Source organism: Cyanistes caeruleus, chromosome 2 (genome assembly GCF_971803275.1).
Source record: "Cyanistes caeruleus chromosome 2, bCyaCae1.hap1.1, whole genome shotgun sequence".
NCBI lineage: Eukaryota > Metazoa > Chordata > Aves > Passeriformes > Paridae > Cyanistes > Cyanistes caeruleus.
The window spans coordinates 17,939,160-17,957,711 of record NC_141702.1 but is presented as its reverse complement, the minus strand read 5'-3'; the positions used below and the strand labels follow the sequence as shown (position 1 = coordinate 17,957,711).

Below are 18,552 nucleotides of genomic sequence, written 5' to 3'. Positions count from 1 at the left end.
CTGGGACACCTGCTCCCAGGCACTAAGATTCTTCGTTTATTTTAACATTTGCAGTTTTTCTCTGCCCAAAAATTCTTTGATCAAAGACTCAGAGGATGTGTACACTGAGTATCAAAACAGTACAAACCATGGTAAGATCTTATTAGATTAAAACTAAAAATCCAGGCCAAAGTTTCTGATCTAAATTTTCAAATGGTCTGTGCTGCATATTGGCAAAATGAGGTAGTTCAGTTTATGTTAGAACACAGGAGTTATTTTTGTAAATAAACTCTTCCTCAGTGGCCTCAGGGCCATTACAGGGAACAGAGAACTTTAAAATGGAGGGAATAAAATAATTACTTAAAGCTTTTGTTATTCTAAACTGTATTATTTTTTGTCATTTGTAACATGTGCTTTTATTACTGTGGGAACCTCCATTGCTGGATGATGTCAGAAAAGTACCTTGAAGGCATCTTCCTGGTCAGCAAAATAAATGGTGAGTTTTGCGTATAAATCCTTGAAAGCATTTTCCTTGTTGTTGCCTACTAATTGTTTTTCTTTTGCAGAGAAGTTCTTTCATAACCACTACATAGGATTTAGGCCTTGGTAGTCTGCTTGCAGGCAAATAGAGTCAAACAGATCAGTTTGCAAGACACTAATTTTCTGGGCTAAAGAACAGATTTATCTAGACTAGAGAACATATGACTTAGAAACATTTTAAGAAACTAATCCTTTTTTCTTTTTCAGTTGGCAAAAACATCTCACAAGTCAGTGTTCTGGCATATATTTCTGACTTGGATCACCAGTTCTGTCTTACATCAGTATTTAATATTTAAACTATTAAATTTATCAAGTTCCACTGCTAAAAGGACTTTGAATCTGTCAGTGGCTGTCACAGGCTGTGTAGTCTCTTAAGCAAATTGAGCTCTACTGCTGTCACAGTATATTGGAAAATGCATTATTTTTAATTATTTCTTTGAGCTGTAGTTTACTATACTGCATTATGTACATACATTTGATTTGAAACTAGAAACTTTAAAGTCCCTACCCAAACAATTTTATGATTCTATATACTTATATATATTTTATACAAGATGCATGTATAAAGTAAAATGATCTGCAGGAATTTACTTATGAATTTGTTAGAAAATTTACAGTAAAACATTTTTTCAGCATTTTGGAATCTAGAATTGACATTCATAATTACCTTGACCTAACTGAACTATATAAATTTGAATGAAAAATTGCTGCTTAATCAGAATGAATGCCAAATACTATTTATGGGAAAGGTTTATCAAGTGGACAAATACAGACTGGGAAAGGTGGAAAGTAGGGAAGGTTAGTGATTCACCAGATTGAATCTAAGCTGTTACCTCTTGCAAACATTGTGCCCACAATACTGCAAGGTATAAAGAGAGGCATAGTTGTACATTCCTTCCAGATAAAACTCAGTTCCTGGTGTCTGACCTTATAGACTTCTTAAATACCCTTTTTTCACAGTTTCTACAGATATCAGAATGTTTTTGTGGTGGTTCATTGATGTATTTTTGAATATGGGATAGGAACAACACACAAAAGACTGAATGGGAGGTTAAGCAGTTTTTTATTATATTTTTACTTTCTTGAAAAAAATTACAGGAGTTGATACTGCTTTAGGAAATAAAAAAAGTAAAAAAAAAGCAATGAACTTCCTTATTCTATTTAATCCTTTCACTGGAACTTGTGGGAGGTGTGTCTGTTAGAATGTCAGTGTTTCCTTCACCAGGTTCTCAGGGCAGACAGATCACTGTCCTATAGTTTTAGTGACTAAAACCAAGTGAAGGACAACAGCTGACCTTGTCCTTGTGTTACTCTCCAAACCCTTAATCAGGGATTGCTTGGATCATTTTCCCTAAGGTCATAATATGACCTTCATGACCACCTTTCAGGAACCCAGTTTTGGAGGTAACTGACTTGCTGCCTATGCTAAATATGTTTCAGCGCTAGGATACTTAAGAAAACAATCCTCTTCTGTTAGTTCTTCTCTCCTTGAATAGTATGCAACAGAGGAAACCAAAAATATGCAGGCAAAGGCAACTAATTGAATAAAACAGTTTATATTCTGTCATAGGCATATTCAGAGATCATAATCTAACAGAGAATTCATTAATTGTACAGACAAGTTCTCTAAATAATCAACTATCTGTTAATAAGGAAGAATCAAGGTCTTTGAACTGTGGACAGATGCAGTTAGGAACAAGATCACATTATTTTTAATAATGGAATGCAAATCTGCAGCAAGGGAACAGGTGCATAAATGCCAGGGACTGTTAAAACTTATCACAGGTGCATTATGAAGCATGTGAAGAAGCAAGTCAATTCATTCCCCAAGGACTGCAATAGTTTTATTATTTCATAGTAAACAATATGGCAATATTTTTGGAAAATAACTTTGCCCCAAGTAAGACTTTTGCTGTTGGATGTGTGTGATTTTTTTTCTCCTTAATAGCTCTAATATTTCAGTTTGCTGGACATTTTTTACTCAGACTGTGCTCTGTATTAACATGTGCTATCTATTTATATTGAGAATATGAGATAGCAGCTAATATCTAACCAGCAGTCTTACATTTAGAGATGTACCTCTGAACTTAGCTTTATCTTCCTATATGGTAACTCACAGACATAATTCTTCTGACTCTTTTGGATGTTTTTGTGGATCAGTAGATCATTTGGTTCATAGGGCAGGATGGGAAATGTCAACCCTTTGTTTGGCAGTGACTGAGAAGACAGAGGAAAGGATACATCTCCTGTATGCCCTAACCAAGAGTAAAAAGATACGGCTGAAGTTTCGTCAGCTGTAAGGGCAAAGGTGTTCTTGCTGCTCTTTTAGTATCCATACAGAAATAAAATGTTACAGTAGAAGCACTTGGTAAAGGGCAATTTGAAGGTTTTTTAAAATGTGAAACTAGGAGTCCTAGCCAATAGCACCAGCTTCTTCTCAACAATAGTTTGGCCTGATTCTTTTTTGCTTCAAATTGGCCTAATTCCATAGGCAACAAAGACCTGGATTAACAGCAGCAATGAAGATCAGTTGCAGACTTGCAGCTGTACAATGCATAGTGAGTCTGGAGAGGAAATACTCCTTGTACACATCCTTAACATAATTAGATTATCTGCATTTATTAAAATATTTTTGGCTCAGTAAAAGTTCACTTGCGTATTAAAAATTACTTAATGGTAACTATCATTATTGTATTTTTTGCCATAAGATAGATATTGGTGATTTATATAAGCAGCCAATGAGTAGGAATCTGATCTGGGATATCTGCATCTCCTCTAGAGGCTAAGTTTTTAAAGACACACTTGCAGAAATTGGAAATAGTTGCTTTTCAGGAAAACAGAGCAAATGATGAAGAAAATCAAGCTGAAAGATTAAAAAATTTTTGGATCTCTAAAAATTCAGTTTTGAAATTCAGTCTTGCTTAAGTAGCTTTAGGCTAGATTTGAAGTGGTACAGGAATATAGCAGGCTTGACAGATATAATCTATGCAATAGGGACAACTGAGGGTACCCCCAAAATCACAGAAGGAGACTTAAGAGGGGATACCTCCAACAAGTACAGCAACCAAAGGTGTAATCATGAGCCAGGACTATTGGAGCCTCCCATTGCAACCTGACTGGGATATTGACACACTCAAACACTTGTGTAAAATGCCTGTTCACCAACACACACAATATTGGGAACAAACAGGAAGAACCAGAGATCTGTGTGCAGTCACAGGGCTTTGATCTCTGAAGTTACAGGGATGTGGTGGGACAGCTCACATTACTGAAATGTTGTCATGAAGGGCTACATGATGTCCAGGAGAGAAAGACAGGAAGGCATGGTGGTATAGTCACTCTCTGTGTGATTCAACATTTGGAATGTGTTGAACTCTGTCCTGAGGTGGATGATGGGTGAGTTGAGAGCTTATGGCTTAGGACAAAAGGGCAGAGACTAAGGGTGGCCTTGCTGAGGGATTTTGCTACAGGCATATTGGGAGGAAGGAGTGGATGAAGCCTCACAGAGGCAGCTCAGAGCAGCCTCACAGTCACGGGCCCTTGTTCTTGTGGGAGACATTAACTTTCCTCTTAGTCTAACCACTAAGTCTTTCCACTTAGTCTAACCTGGCCAAGGATGTCAAAGACAAAAAGAACCTGGATTCTTAAAATACATTAATTACAGAAGGAAAACAAAGGATGATTTATTTTCAAAAACAAATTTAAATACAAACCCTGTTACTAAATAGAGGGGGGACCCTAATAAGGTCCCCCCTAATAGAGGACACAGAGAAGGCAGAGTTCCCAAATGCCTTCTTTGCATTGCTCTTCACTAACAAGACAAGTTCTCAGGATTCTCTGATACAGAAGGCCAGGATAATGGAATGTTGAAAGTGCATTAGGAAGGGCATTGCCAGCAGATTGAGAGAGTCCAGTTCTGGGCTTCTCAGTAGAAGAGGCATGGAGCGCTTGGAGTGGGTCCAATAGAAGGCCACAAAGATGATTAAGGGGCTGGAGCATGTCTCTGATCGAAAAGGCTGAGGGAGCTGGGCCAGTTCAGCCTCCAGAAGAGGTGACTGAAATGGGACCTCATCAATGTCTGTTGGTATCTGAAGGGAGGCAGTCAAGAGGACCAGGCTCTTCTTGGTTGTACCAAGCAATAGGACAAGAGGCAACAGGAAGTTTCACCTGAACATGAGGAAGAACTTCTTTACTGTGCAGGTGACTGAGCACTGGAACAGATTGCCCAGAGGGGCTGTGGAGTCTCCGTCCCTGGAGATATTCCAGATATCCATCTGGACACAATGCTGTGCCATGTGCTCTGGGATGGCCCTGCTTGAACAGGGTGGTTGGACCAGATGACCCACTGTGGTCTTTTCCAACCTGACCCATTCTGTGATTCTGTGAGTAACACAGTACATTTTGTAGAATTTCTTTCTGTATTAGTTGATACATGAAAGTAAGAGTGTTTTAATTGTTGGGCAGGTATTTTTTTTAATTTTATTTTTATTTGTTTTGTTTTGTTTTGTTTTCTGGTTTTTTTCCCCCACAATGTCTAGCCATAGAGGTTGTGTAGCCCTAGAGTTGAAAAGTGAGCAGGTAAATGTACTCTGTTCCATTCAAAAGAAAAAAAGTATATTTTTATTGTGACACAGAATGTTATATTAATGACAAAATAAAACTAGAACATTTTTAGTCAGAAATGTTCATCTGAACACCTTTAACAAGATGTATTTGTCCTGTCAAATATATTAGTTTCTTTCTTGTCTCTTGATGAAAGTTTGTCCCATGGGATGCTCTGCACTGTGGCTAAGATCATTCACTCTTGTCTTGGTCTTAAGCAATATTTCTCTGAGAAGGGTGCTTCTAGGGATTGTCCATTCCAAAGATCACTCCCACTAAGCAACATGGAAAAGTCTGAGCTGGGCTTGGGTCCCTTCCCATGCCCATGGTCATATTTTCATGAGCACCCACGAGCACATTCATTGCCAGTCTGAGGTTAGGTAGGTTATGCCTTCAGTGTGGCATTACAAAACAATAATTCAGTAGGTGTTGGCACACACTTAGGTAGAAATTTAAGGCTGCTGGGTAAGTACCAGAGAGGTGGAAGAACTGGACATTTTATGAAACATTATAATCAGACAATTAGAAATTACTGCACCTTGGTTTAAACTTATTTGATTTTTTGATGTTATTTTATATTATATATCGACCTTTTGGGTTTTTTTGATGAAAGCGGATAATTTTCATGATATTTTCCAGAAAAAGAATTGTCCTTGTTTATAAGGGCTTATAAGCTATAAATAAGTGTTTAATTGATAATTCCAGAAAATGACATTTTCTGAAGAAATTTTCATGTTAACAGTGATTATGGTTTCATGAACATGTTCCAAATTCTGAAGAACTTTTTCTTTCTGATGCACTTAAATTTGCTGTTCTGTTGTTTCAATTAAATTAACTGCTAAAAGTCATGATCATTGGGTGTGGTGCCCACTAATTACATTAACCTTGAATTCCAGACCATTTAAACTCATACTCATACTGACAGTTTTAGAGGAGTTTGCAAACTTTAAATCTCTTAATCTACATAGCATGAGCAGACTAGAGACCAAAAACTGCAGTGATTTGTTCTCTTGCCTCTGTTGAGAGGAGGGCTTGCTGTTCTGGATTGCTGGTGGTGTTTTATTTTTATTATATATGCTATTTATTTATTTAAAGTGCAGCAGCTTCACTCTTTAAATGCTAAGAGTTGTAGATCTAAAGCCCTGCTCATAAATGTCAGCATGCCAGTGATATTTATTTCCAAAAAAGGGAATAGTAAAGATTTATTTTTCATGATCATGGCTAACCAGTTATTCAGAAACCTGGGGCTGTGAGCTGTGAACACAAAGGCTGCAGTCTGTCTTAATGACTGGAGAATGGACACCCTCACTACAGCAATGTGAAATTCCTTGAAGTGTTGCTCTCTCCTCAGCAGCATCGCTTCAGATATTGCAGGAGAAGTCAGCCCCAGTCAGCAACTCCTCATCCATATTCAGGCACTGAGAGCACTGCATTGTCCTGGGCTGAAAAATCAATACTGTGAACACTGTGTGTGCTGAGACTATTTGATCTCTATGGTTGTCATGGCTACACTTCAAGGTATTGATTCATCCACAGGGATCTCAGGCTTGGATGGTCCCTGTATTGAGGCAGAAATCTTTTGTCCTGTGAAATCTAAGCACATTCTACAATGAACCCTATGTCACATATGCTTAGACCACCAAAACTAGTTTGCTTATTTTTTTTTTCCTTCCGCTTCTAGAGGTATTGGTGGAAGGAACAATTTCTCAAATATTTCCTGCAAATTCCAGCAGATTCTGTGATCGATGATGTTGCAGACATGATGAAACCTACAGTGAAAATTATATGGATAAAATGAAAGACACTCAAAATACTGCTGTTTTTGCTTCATTGAACACAGTGAATCATGCAGACTGGGTGTATTCTCACTGACTGTTCCTTGGATCATTTTGTTCATGTATTGGACCTATCACTCTAGTCAACTTAAAGTAAATCAATTGAAAAGATTCTGATTGGAAAGGACTGTAATTTGCATTAGAACTCAATATTAGAAACTGCATTTCATACAGTTTGATACCATTTATTCAGTATTTTATACTGTTTATTCAGTTTACTTTCTTTGTAGTTGTGTATATATATATATATACATAAGTGTATTTATAAACAGGTCCAAAATTGCCTATGAGATACATATGCCCTAATTTTATCCAGTAACCATGGCACTCTATTTAGACACCTTTTTGTTTGTATTCACCAAAATAACTGATCCATCTGTGCTTGCTATTGGCTTTGATTCCCTGGAACAAGTGTAGCAATTTAGGTAATCATGTCTTAGCCAGTTTTACTGGCAGGGAACTGATTAAAGTAATAGGTAAGGTAACACAACGAGATTGTGTCTTGTCTAAGACCAAAACACACATATTTGAGTTCCAAACCTCCACCAAGTAATGTAATCTTCCACGGATTTAGATAAATTATATTTTGTATATTAGCATTTCTGAAATCAAATTTTTACTGGATAAAAAGGTAAGCCTAGTAGAAATTACCAAAAAATGTGGAAGGAAGATAGTCAAACTGTATCTTATATCTATGATCAAGTGTTAGAGTCTATGAATATGCAGCGTTGCCTTATGTTACAGTGTAGATCTTTCTGTAAAAACACAGATAAATAATGGAAAACAGTGTTGGTCAGCCTATTAATAGAAGAGGTGTGTTCCTAGTGTCTTGTGCATTGGGAACACTGGGGTTCTCTCTTCTGACAGGGATGCAGATACATGTTTTGAAAATGTTGGCTTTGGTTTGGGGGAAAGGGTGCCCTGGTAAAGGGAGACACACTGTATTCATACCATTAAATTTATTGAATGTGAAGCCTCTGTCTTGTGCAGAAACATCTTTCTTAGTAAAACTTGTCTCTTCATTCTATCTGCTAACTAGGGGGAAGTCAACGAAAAATCCTGAAGAATAAAGGGAGAAGAAAGTTGAGTCAGACTTTTGCCTCCTCTGGGATCACAACTGAGCTTCTCTGAGGGGTCATTGTTTTATTGGACTCTGACATCTAGCTGAATACTTCTCCAAAGTGTGTCTTTTCTTCACTAAGGCTTGTGATGCTGAAATGTATGGAATTTTTTCTTCAGAGTGAGGTACTAAGTGAGGTACCTTGAACTTTCTGTATCTATTTCTGGTGTTAATAGCAGTAAACTTATCCAGTTTGTGTCATCTCTTCTAAGAAGCAAGAAAAGTACCTTCATGGGAAACCTACCAGGTTTCCTAAACTTTAAGCAGTTACAAAGAATTTTTATTGCATTTATATGAGCCTATATTCCCTCATTTTCCCTATTACATATGTTAGTTTTCGATCTGTGTTTTCATTCTTTGAAATCATCGAAGATGTATAAATATTAGAGATGGTTCTATACTTGGAGGCAGTACTCCTAAAGATTTCCTTTTCTTTGGTTATCTTTGGATATACCTGTTTGATTACTGAGTGCTGAATTTAATTTCTTTGTTAGATCTCAGTGTTTCTGGAGAAAAAACTGTTTAGTTTCTGATAACAAGAGCAAGTTAACCTCTCTTTCTATATACAACTGACTTTCTCCTTCCCTCCCTAGAGTATTCTGTACTTTTTAGCATTTTTTTCTAATAGGGTGGATACTATTTAATATCTTCAGTTTTCAGCTACCTTATTTGGGTTTTTCAAATTTTTGTCATTTGCCATGAGACATTTTCAGTAAGAAGATGAGAACTCAGTAATTGTTATTGCCAAAACTGTGTTCCTGAAAGAAGACAGCTTCCTGCAGTTAATCTCATCCTGAGTTGTGCTGTACTGTTGTATAAATTCCATTAAATCCAGAGCATAAATTGTTAGGCTTTGTATTAATGCACTCAGAAGCAGTCCTAAAATGTTTATTTTCAAAATGTGCAGTTGGAATGGAGTGTTTTGGTGATAAACTTGGAGAATAAGACACAGATGATACTGTATGACAAAAGAAGCAGAAAACCTGGGTCTGAGGGAAAATGAGGTTGCACTGGTTGTTGTGCCTCTGGTAACTTGATCCCAAGCTCTGTATCTCCATATCTCTACTGCAAAATGGAATGGTGATAGTTAAGATCTATTTAAAATCATGGTGGAGTTTTCAAGAACAAACTCAGACAGGAAAAGTCTACTCCATCTTGGGTGTCTTTTGGTGGTTGGTGGTGTGCTTTTTTGTGTTGCTTTGTTGTTTGTTTTTTAATTTGAAGTATATACTATCAAGAGAAATCAAAAATATTTATATTTCAGAGACTCACGAAGTTCCATCTCTGGTTACTGCAGACAGTCTAGAAAGCTTTCTAGGTGTTCAGAAAAACCTGTGGTTCTTCTTTTTTCAGGAGCCTGGGATAATTCATTCCTTTGTAAACTGTTTAGGGTCTGAATTTCAGCAGTAATCTACATAGTAGATTTTCCTGTAGCTGAGGCATTTTTAAACCCTGTGAGTTGCAACCAGCTCGTGGCTGTTTCTACACAACTGTTGCAGTCTGCAATCTGTGTTCTTTGTTGATTTTTGCTTACTTCACAGGAATTATTAACTCTAAACGTGTGTATGTGCACATCCACGCTCCCCACAGTCTATGATGTTTTTAGAAGTCAGAAAAGATATACCATAGATGTGAGGTAATTCAGTTTTTGTGAAGTTAGGAGAATAATCTACTCCACAAAGAGGAAAATATAGCCTAAATCTTGTTATTGAAGGACTAGATACTAGATATTTTTTAGCCTTTTGTTTCTCAAGGATAATTCATTATACACTGAAAACTCAGTGCCTGAGACTATTTAGTGGAAGTCCAACCAAATGTACAATGTCATTGGCAAATGTCATGCCTAAGTGTATGATTGTAAGGAGCAAAGTCTTCCCATCACCACTTACCTATCGGATAAAAGCTGTAATTTTTTATTTAATACCTCCATGGTATATTAGAAAGTGGATTATGAAGGAGCTGTGTTTGAACCAATTTAAAGAAGAACAATATAATTTAGACTGATATGTGATGACAAAATATGCTGTTGCCTCATCAAACCCACCAAAACTTTTATTTTGTGATAACCTAGAGTTAAAATTCTTGCTAACAGCAGCAAAATCTAAAGAAATGAGAAATGGCTGTGAGGAACTGCTGCAGCTTAGATCTTCAGTTTTCTTAAGAGAAAACAGAGGTATTAGAGTACTGTTCAAATAATTTATTACTCAAATAGTTCTTTTGTAATAAACATTTGATTATGAGGAACTGTTAGAGAGGATCTGTTAAATTGTTTTAAATAACCATGTCACTTAGTCGAAATAGCTTCTAGAGCTGTTAAGGTTTCCTTTAGGAAGATTTCAGCATTTGCATCTGCTGAATGATTTACATCCCTGACATTAGCTTAATATTGTGGGGGAAAACACAGTTCAACCTCTGGCAGGCTGGCATGAGATGTGAAACAGTTCCAGGTTGAATTTACCTTTTTAAATTTTTCATGAAATTCTCTCAGCAGGCCACTGTTCAGCTCTGAAAGGATTTTGAACCTAATAACAATAACTGCTTCAGTCCAGCCGTCAGGAAAAAAAACAAAGGGGAAAAACCCTCTCCACTGGAAAACAAGCATTTCATCAAAACTCTCCTCCTGCTTTTACTGCACCATAATAACACTGAGTAAGTTTGGGGCCCATCAATTGTAAAATTATCATTTTTCAACAAAGCAACATTATATTAAATGCTTAATTATTCATTACTAATGCTTGTCATGGTGAAAGATTGGTCCCGGCAATTTTTAAAGCACTGGGTTTTCTTCCTTGAAGGTTAATGGCTGAGCCCTTGGTTTCATTACCTTCGCTAACGTATCACACCTCATATGTCACAGCTTAGCTTTTTGCTTCTCTCCTCTCTCTGCCTTAGTGACTAAAAAGAGGCAATACTACAGATTTGGTAGGGTCTGTTGTGTGACTATGTTTTGGTGTTTGCATTGGGATAAATTGTTCACCCTGGCAGTAAGGATGGGTAACAGCAAAGTGAGGCTGGGGACTTGGTAAGATGTAATCATTCTTGGCTAGGCTGAATCATTCCTGCAGGGGCATTTTTAAAATGGTAGCACTTAGCTTTAAATGGAGCAAGATGCACTGAGATTATGAGCAAATTATGCAACTTACAGAAAGCTATTTACTCATTCGAAATTACATGCATGAAATATTGATGGTGTACTAGTTACATGATGGCAATAAAAGCAGACTGCATTCAGTCTTACTAGGTACAAGGCCACAGGATTATTGCCTTAAGCTTTTTCTCCATAAGCATCTGAATGTTTAAGGTTTGTATTTATCAGGCCAATTTCAGTATAACCTGGAAATGTAGGGTGAAGGTTTTTGGAGTTTTTCAAACCCTTAAAAGCATCTAAAGTCCCATGTAAGAGAGAGGTCATTCATTTCATGGACATGGAGAATGATTGTATTTATGCTAAGACTAGAAGAAATTGCTCCTCTTTTTTTATTTTTTTCATACTACAATCCTTATGTACCTTAACAAGTAAGGAGTTTTGAAAACAGGGCTTGGCTCATTGTATTTTTGAGCTTTTCTCCACATCTTTCAAAGGAACAAAGTAAGCCCGGGTAACAATATTGATCAGAAGACTTAAAGAGTAAGGAACTAAAACAGCCACTGAAAATTCAGGAGTGATAAAGCAAACCTAACAGCACTATTTCCTTTAATATTGCCACCACTATAGGAGATTTTGCACTTGATGCTAATTATTGAACTTGATTCCTATAAATAAAGCCATCACTTTATAAATAATGGATTTTGAACCTATCCATACATGTACTAGTGTTCTATAAATAGAAACGTGGTAATTTTCAGCAAAGCTATTCAGTGCACTTTAAAGGAGATAAATAATTAATATGAATTCCATTTAGTTATTAAAGAGGCACTGTCAAGATAAAAATCATTGGAGTTTTAAAAAAAAAATTCCTTATTGCTAGTAGTCAGATTGATAAATGAGACCAGAATTATTTGAAATATCTAGTTCAGGCCTCACCTTTGCTACCTCTATTAATATCCACCCTTTATATACAATGATGGAAAAAGTATATTTGGCCAGAGAGTAGATGAAGGCCCAGAATTTCCATTTTTTGCTGTCTGTGTGCTTTTTACTCAATTTAGAAATGAAAGTAACTGTTTGTTTTCCTAGTTTCTAAGTTTCATTTGTGGTTAGGGGGTAGGATTATCTTTCCCTTGTTTCCCTCATTCTTATAATAAAAAGAATATGTTAGAAATTTAAAGTAGAGCTGTAAAGGATTGAAATTATACCTTCAATTAAGAACATATATATGTCACAGTTATGAGATTAGGCACCAGAATATTGTGATATCTACCTACCCTTTTTTCAAGTCACTTCTTACTTAATTATTTACAAAATCCATCTATTTTTTTAATTTTTTTTTTTTTTTAAATCAATGAAGACAACCAGAATATGCATGATGCATTTTGGGTTTGTTATCATATTTTTTTTAAAATGCCTTATTGTCATACTGTTGTTTGATTCTCCTGTAGCAGAGCATTGATGCAGATCACATAATGAAGACCTTTTACAGTAATAACATTAAGGATTCTAAATTATAAGTGCTTTTATTTTATTTCATTTTTAACTTACTATAAAATATCTGTTTCAGCTAGGCTGTGCAAATGTTACAAAATGTCCTTCTGAGAAGTTTACATAGGAAAACAGAAAACATTTAAGAATCCACATGCAAAATCCACAATTAAAAATATTCTTTGGAAGATAAATTAAGAAAAGGCAGTAGGGGAAAATAATTATGACTGTATATCACAGAGAGAGCTATTGATTTAACAACTATTGATTATAAAATTAATATTTACTATCTGATCTTAACTTCTTTGCTGTTTATTCTACAAAGAAATGATAGAAGGCGCAGAGGAGAAGAACTGATGATTAACAGCATCCTTCTGCAGCAGAATTCAGTAAGCTGTTGGCCCAGCCATCATTTCCCTATGAAGGTTGCCCAGACTGTTTCCTTTTGCTTATCCTTCTTTGGGAACATTTATACTTGTATATTTGTTATTCACATTGTGACAGCTAGGCAGAATTGAAATACACAGGAAACCTTAATCTCTTGTACATGTGTGGGTAAAATCCCAAGCCTCCTTCCTCACAATATACAAACAGATTTACTTCTAAACACATGGAAATAAGAAATATGGACAAAATACTTAGGGTATTGTTTTTTAGATCTTTTTAAATTAAGCATAAACTATGCCCTTTCAGTGTGACATGTTTTCTCCATCTGTAAAGGTTAGGCCACATCAGAAGAAAGTCAATAATCTGCCAGCAGCATTGCTCCTGGCCTTTTTAGCTGTTTAGCTCAAACATACATGAAGTACCAGTGGATCCCAAGGTTATGCTGCATCTCTGAGAGCCCTGTGAAGGGTTTAGGAGTTACCTAAGAATAACTTCAAGATTGTTGGTAATAGGAGGTAGAGACAACATACAAAGACCACTTTTCAGCTTATATTCAGAAATGCTTCTGACACTCCTAATAATAAATGTTGGGTGCTGTACCAGCTGTGAGTTTGTTCCTGTTGAATTCTCTGGGCAAATTTGGGCGTAGGCTGAAAAAGCAAGTTCCAGTCCCAGAAGAGCATTGTTGTACCAGCAGAGATGCTCAGCTCAGCTGGAGTAATGTCATGGTGCAACAATGCTGCTGTCACTGTGCACCACAGCTGCCTGGTGTACTCCTGGGTTGCTCCGCTTTATGCAGTGTCAGTGTGCCCTAAAGGAGGTAGGGGGGAATCTTTCTGGTCCAGCATGATTTCTCTTCATCCAGGACGTGTGGACTAGTGTCAAACAGTGAAATATGACTGTGAAGATTAGGAATTCAGAATATGAAATGAGTATTCATCTGCTACATTACCATCCATTCTTGATAAATAACTGGTAGTATATATGGGGAAATATACCTGTGAGTACCATGATTTTCCAGTGCTATTCAAGAAATAATATTTTTGTTAGTAAATTCCTTCCCCATCAGCTCTTTATCTCCTTTCTCCTTCTTGCTTTCTTGATTTCTTTCATTGGCCCTAATATGTCCTTTTACATAAAATTGAATATCATATTTAATATATATATATACATCCTTGTTTAGTATCATGCTCTGAATGTTTAATTATTTTACATGTAGAACATAATTAGCCATTTGTTTCTTAAACTATTTTGATTAGAGGTCCCAAGTGAGTAAGTAAATGGCATCAACACCACCCTGACAATTATTCTCTCACAGGAACATTGTGTCATCTAAATTAGTTTAACATTGGCACCGAAAATAACACCTCATGCTGTTGTGCTGAACTCACATTTCTTTTTAAGGGTTTATCCTTAGATAGTCAGCACACTGAATTGAGTGGTTGGAGAGTAAGGGATGGGTTACATGAATTCTGTTCCTAATGAACACATCCACCTCCATCTGTCTGTTTGCTTTCTTTTTGACTGAATGAAGAGGCCAAGATTTCAAGAAGAATTGAAGCAATGAAAATAAGTCAGTGTTTTCACAGAGTTTTCTTGCAAGCACGATTGAGAAATTAGTAAGTGGGAAGTGTCTGTCAGTCTGGTGACTTGTGGTTAACAAAGACCATCCTTCCCTCTGCTATTCTTTTCTTAAAACCTTACATTGAGACCTCAGAAATGTTGTTTCCTTCAAAGAAGGAAGGCATAGTGAAGACTGAGTTGTTGATGAACCATTGGAGGAATCTGAGAATTTGAGAGAATGTCACTTGCAATTTTTAAAAGAGGATTTTTTATTTTTTTTTTTTTCACAAAGGTCCTAATTTTGAGAACATTATTTGGGAATTGGCTTTGAAATCATGTTTTGCAATTTCCTATCAGAGAAGAACAGATTAAATACATTTGATAGTCAAGCTGTGAAAACTGTGTACCTGAAAGGAACAGCTATGTTCAGGCTCCTGATTGTGCACAATCTTTCAGCTTCTAAAAAGATGGGTAGTGGGGCAGCACATGAAAACATTTGTGGTAGAGACACCCATGCATATCGTGCCATCAACCCAGTGACATTTAGAAAGGGGTGAAGGTACTATTCAAATTTTCAGGAAATTAATATAAATCCTGGGTAAAGTTCTGCTTCTTTTCTGCTCTCTGAGAGAGAAATGAAAAAGCCAAGAAAATCCAAACTCCACTTGTGAAATTCTGTTGACTCTGGGAATTTTTTGTTATACTGTGAAAGACTTACAGTGATCTCAGGCTTATTTAAAAATCCTTCAAGCTAATGGAGGCTAAGTGGCCTCTGATTTCTGAGACTTTGAATTTGAAACCTTAGGGACAGAGAGATATTTGAAGAGAGGTTACAAAATGATGCTGTAATATACAAGGCACTTCAAGCTGGAGAGCTTTTATAGTAGTTTCCTCTGGTCTCAGAAAGAAGCTTGCTTTTTATATCGTTCTGATGCTTATGAACCACTGAGGTGAAATTCTATGAAATACCTAAAAATACCTGTTGGCTGCCTTCTTTTTTAAACTGTCTCTTTCAAGGATTGTTGCATCACTGTGGTTGGAAAATAAGACTTAGCAAATTGGCAAACAACATCTTTCTTATTCCAGCTGTTTTTTAGAAAGTCTGATGATGTAGTTGATAATTAATGGTGTAACTTTTCCTGTTGAGATGTAATGACTTTAGAGAATTACAGGCTCTCTAATGCCAAATCATTTTCTGGTGTAAGTTGAAAAAGCAACATTAAAACTAAAGGTGGTAGACTGATCTACACCACACAAGTATTAGCCAATATATTCTTATTTTATTCCACTTTTTAATTTTGAAAATCTTGAAGAAAAAAATCTGCTGTGTTCATTTCTTCTGGTGGTTCATGATGTTATCTCTTATGCTTCCTTACAGAAGTTATGAAAAAAAATATGTGACAGAACTGTCAGCATTATGGAAATGAAACATTTGTATATTTGTCATTTTGCCCATATTGATACAGACCTAGCTTGTCTGATACAACCTTCTTCACTACAGGCAAATCAGGGTAGTACAGAAAAGTCAAAAGGGGATGTAAATGGAAATTTCACTTGTATTTTTAAATTTTCATGGATGTGCAGAATAAATTTAAGTAATTCAAAATAATTAAGGCAAGCTAAATCATCACGTAGTGTAAGTTGCCATATCACTTGATGTAAATCAGTTTAACTTTGTGGCATTTATTTCCTTTAGGACTTAACCCAGAATGCATGAAAAATTAGGATGCATAGATATATGTTTACAAGAAAGCTCTGTTGTTACCCAAGATCTGTGTTTTGTACAAACAACAAGGAACAAAAGCCAACCCACTATGGGATACAAATTTCGTTTGAGAAAATCCTTCATAAATTTTTAAAATTCAAATTAAATGTTTCCTTAAGATTATTTTCCAAATCACAATGAATTAATCATTCTTGAGGGTTTTATTCCTTTTGAAACAAATGATTTTTAATGCTGAATAAAACAATTTATTAATAATACATGTGATCGTATAAGAAAATGTTGGTATAATAGAAATGAAAAACATTGAAATGACCTTCCACAAAAAAAGATTTTAATACCTGTGGTACCTGTACCTGAACACTGAGGGTTTAAAGCATCTTTCTGTTCTTAAGCCACTTGTGCTATCACTGTTTGAAGGATTCTGTTTAACTCAGGTTGGAGAGACACTGATATGCAGGCATGTGTGCTGTAGTTTGAGTACCAGACAGAACAAGACACTTTTTGTCTTTTAACACAGTCCAAAACACCTATGTCTGCAGCTGTGGCTCTACCTTGTCTTGTTCAGTTCTGTGAAGTTTCCCATGAAGTCTGCACTCTGGGCAGGAGATGTGGCTGGAGGCCTGATTCATTCACTGCTGCTGCTTTCCTGAGAAGCATCCCAGCTGGATTTTTTTAGTACTCACGGTGCAAACCTCAGGTACTGAATTAAGTACCCTGGTACTGAGGCACTCCCTGTGCTCCAGGGTATCCTCTGGTCTGCCACTGGCATTTTTAAGCAATCCCAATAACCTCCATTGAGCTCTTTTGTCCTCACAATATGATCACATCATGGTTAAAGATCTAGACGTGGTTTTTGCTAACTACAAGAGAAAATAGGGTTTGGAATGACTCTGGACTCAGGACAGGTATCAACTGCAAGGGAAAAGCGGTCATGAGGCACTTCAGTGTTCATGATCTTGTTCCCAGGTGTGCAGTAGAAGTAACCTTCAATTCAAGCATGGGAAAAATTCCAAGGCAGCAACCCTGACAAAGGAAATAGTTGTGCAACACACCTTTTCTTGTCTATGTCAGGTAATGCTGATCTTTTTTTGCTACTAAGAGAGAATATCAGAAACATAATTTCCTTTCTGTTCAGACCAGTCACAATAAAGAACTAAGTGGTAGATATTTCTGTCAAGGCTGTGATAGGAGAAGAGTTCTTATGATATCTTTGAATCACTTAAATCATGCAGGCTTATGTAATAAAGAAGTGGCAGAGAGGTTTTAGCCTGAGGTCCTACAATTTGAAATAAAGAAGGACAAGCATACAGTATAATCAGAAAGAACATGTCTTTTGTTAATTCCTAGAAATTTTAACAAAAATCCAGAAATTTTTATTGTTTCTGTTAGAAGCTCAATAATGCACCCCGGAGATCTTTAGCTTATGTAAAAGTGATTTTAATGCCTTTTCTCTCTTTTGGAGGAAAGCTCAAATGATCAAGAAGATGCTGTTAGATTCACAAAACCACAAATATGTAGTAGGTGTTATTGCTTTTAATTATCAGAAAATTTATATATTGTCTTTCAAGTCCATGTCATTGTCTTGTATTCATGGTCTGTGAAAGTTCAGGATGACAAATCTGGGCTCATCAGGTGGTTATTAGTCATGTTATCAGGCTCCACGCTGAAGTTCTGGCTGGATACTACCAACCCTAAAAGTCCTGGCTGTTGGTTTTACCTTCTCATGCCCCACACACTGCTGACCTCATGTCAATCATGCACACTCTCCTGTTGTTTTCCTTGTCCTGTATTCATTAGTCCCTCACCTGTGCTGCTTTTCCTTTCTTTTCCTGCTAGCCCTTTACTTAGCGAACAAACATTTAATAATGTTTTAAAAAGGCCAAGTCCCTCTGGTAACTGCTTTTTCTACAAAGACAAAAATCTCAGGTTGTATTGCAAGATGCTGATGCAAGCCATGGTTTTGCTCTTGTTATTAAAACTTCATGCTATTAAAATTATCCTCTCAATTTAAACTCTAAGGCTTAAATTCATCTTACCAAATGATGATGTCTCTAGTGTCAATATTCAGGTCTGAGCTAGTAATCACAGTTTTTCTTTAGAGAGAAGCAGGCAACTGTAGACTTTGATTCAAATAATTCTTACACAGAGAAAAAATAGATTAGAAATCATAGTTTAAATAATCCTGCTATTTTCAAATGACCATAAAGAGAGACAAGGATGT

General features: G+C 36.4%; 2 long non-coding RNA genes across 4 annotated transcripts in view; both read left to right on the top strand.

Moving 5' to 3' along the window:
• Window positions 1-18,552, top strand: part of LOC147654646 (uncharacterized) — an 837,032-nt gene that overhangs the window by 364,019 nt on the left and 454,461 nt on the right. The gene's annotated exons all lie outside the window — the stretch shown is intronic.
• LOC147654649 (uncharacterized) overlaps window positions 1-18,552 on the top strand; it is a 32,517-nt gene that overhangs the window by 1,614 nt on the left and 12,351 nt on the right. Inside the window, exons 2-5 of one of the 3 annotated variants that reach the window (XR_015282791.1) lie at window positions 434-475; window positions 7,996-8,201; window positions 10,169-10,249; window positions 10,565-10,808. This is a non-coding gene — a long non-coding RNA (uncharacterized LOC147654649). Of the gene's footprint in view, window positions 1-277; window positions 476-7,995; window positions 8,202-10,168; window positions 10,250-10,564; window positions 10,809-12,980; window positions 13,102-18,552 lie in introns of those variants that run through there. The other 2 variants (XR_015282792.1, XR_015282790.1) reach the window with 2 other exon arrangements.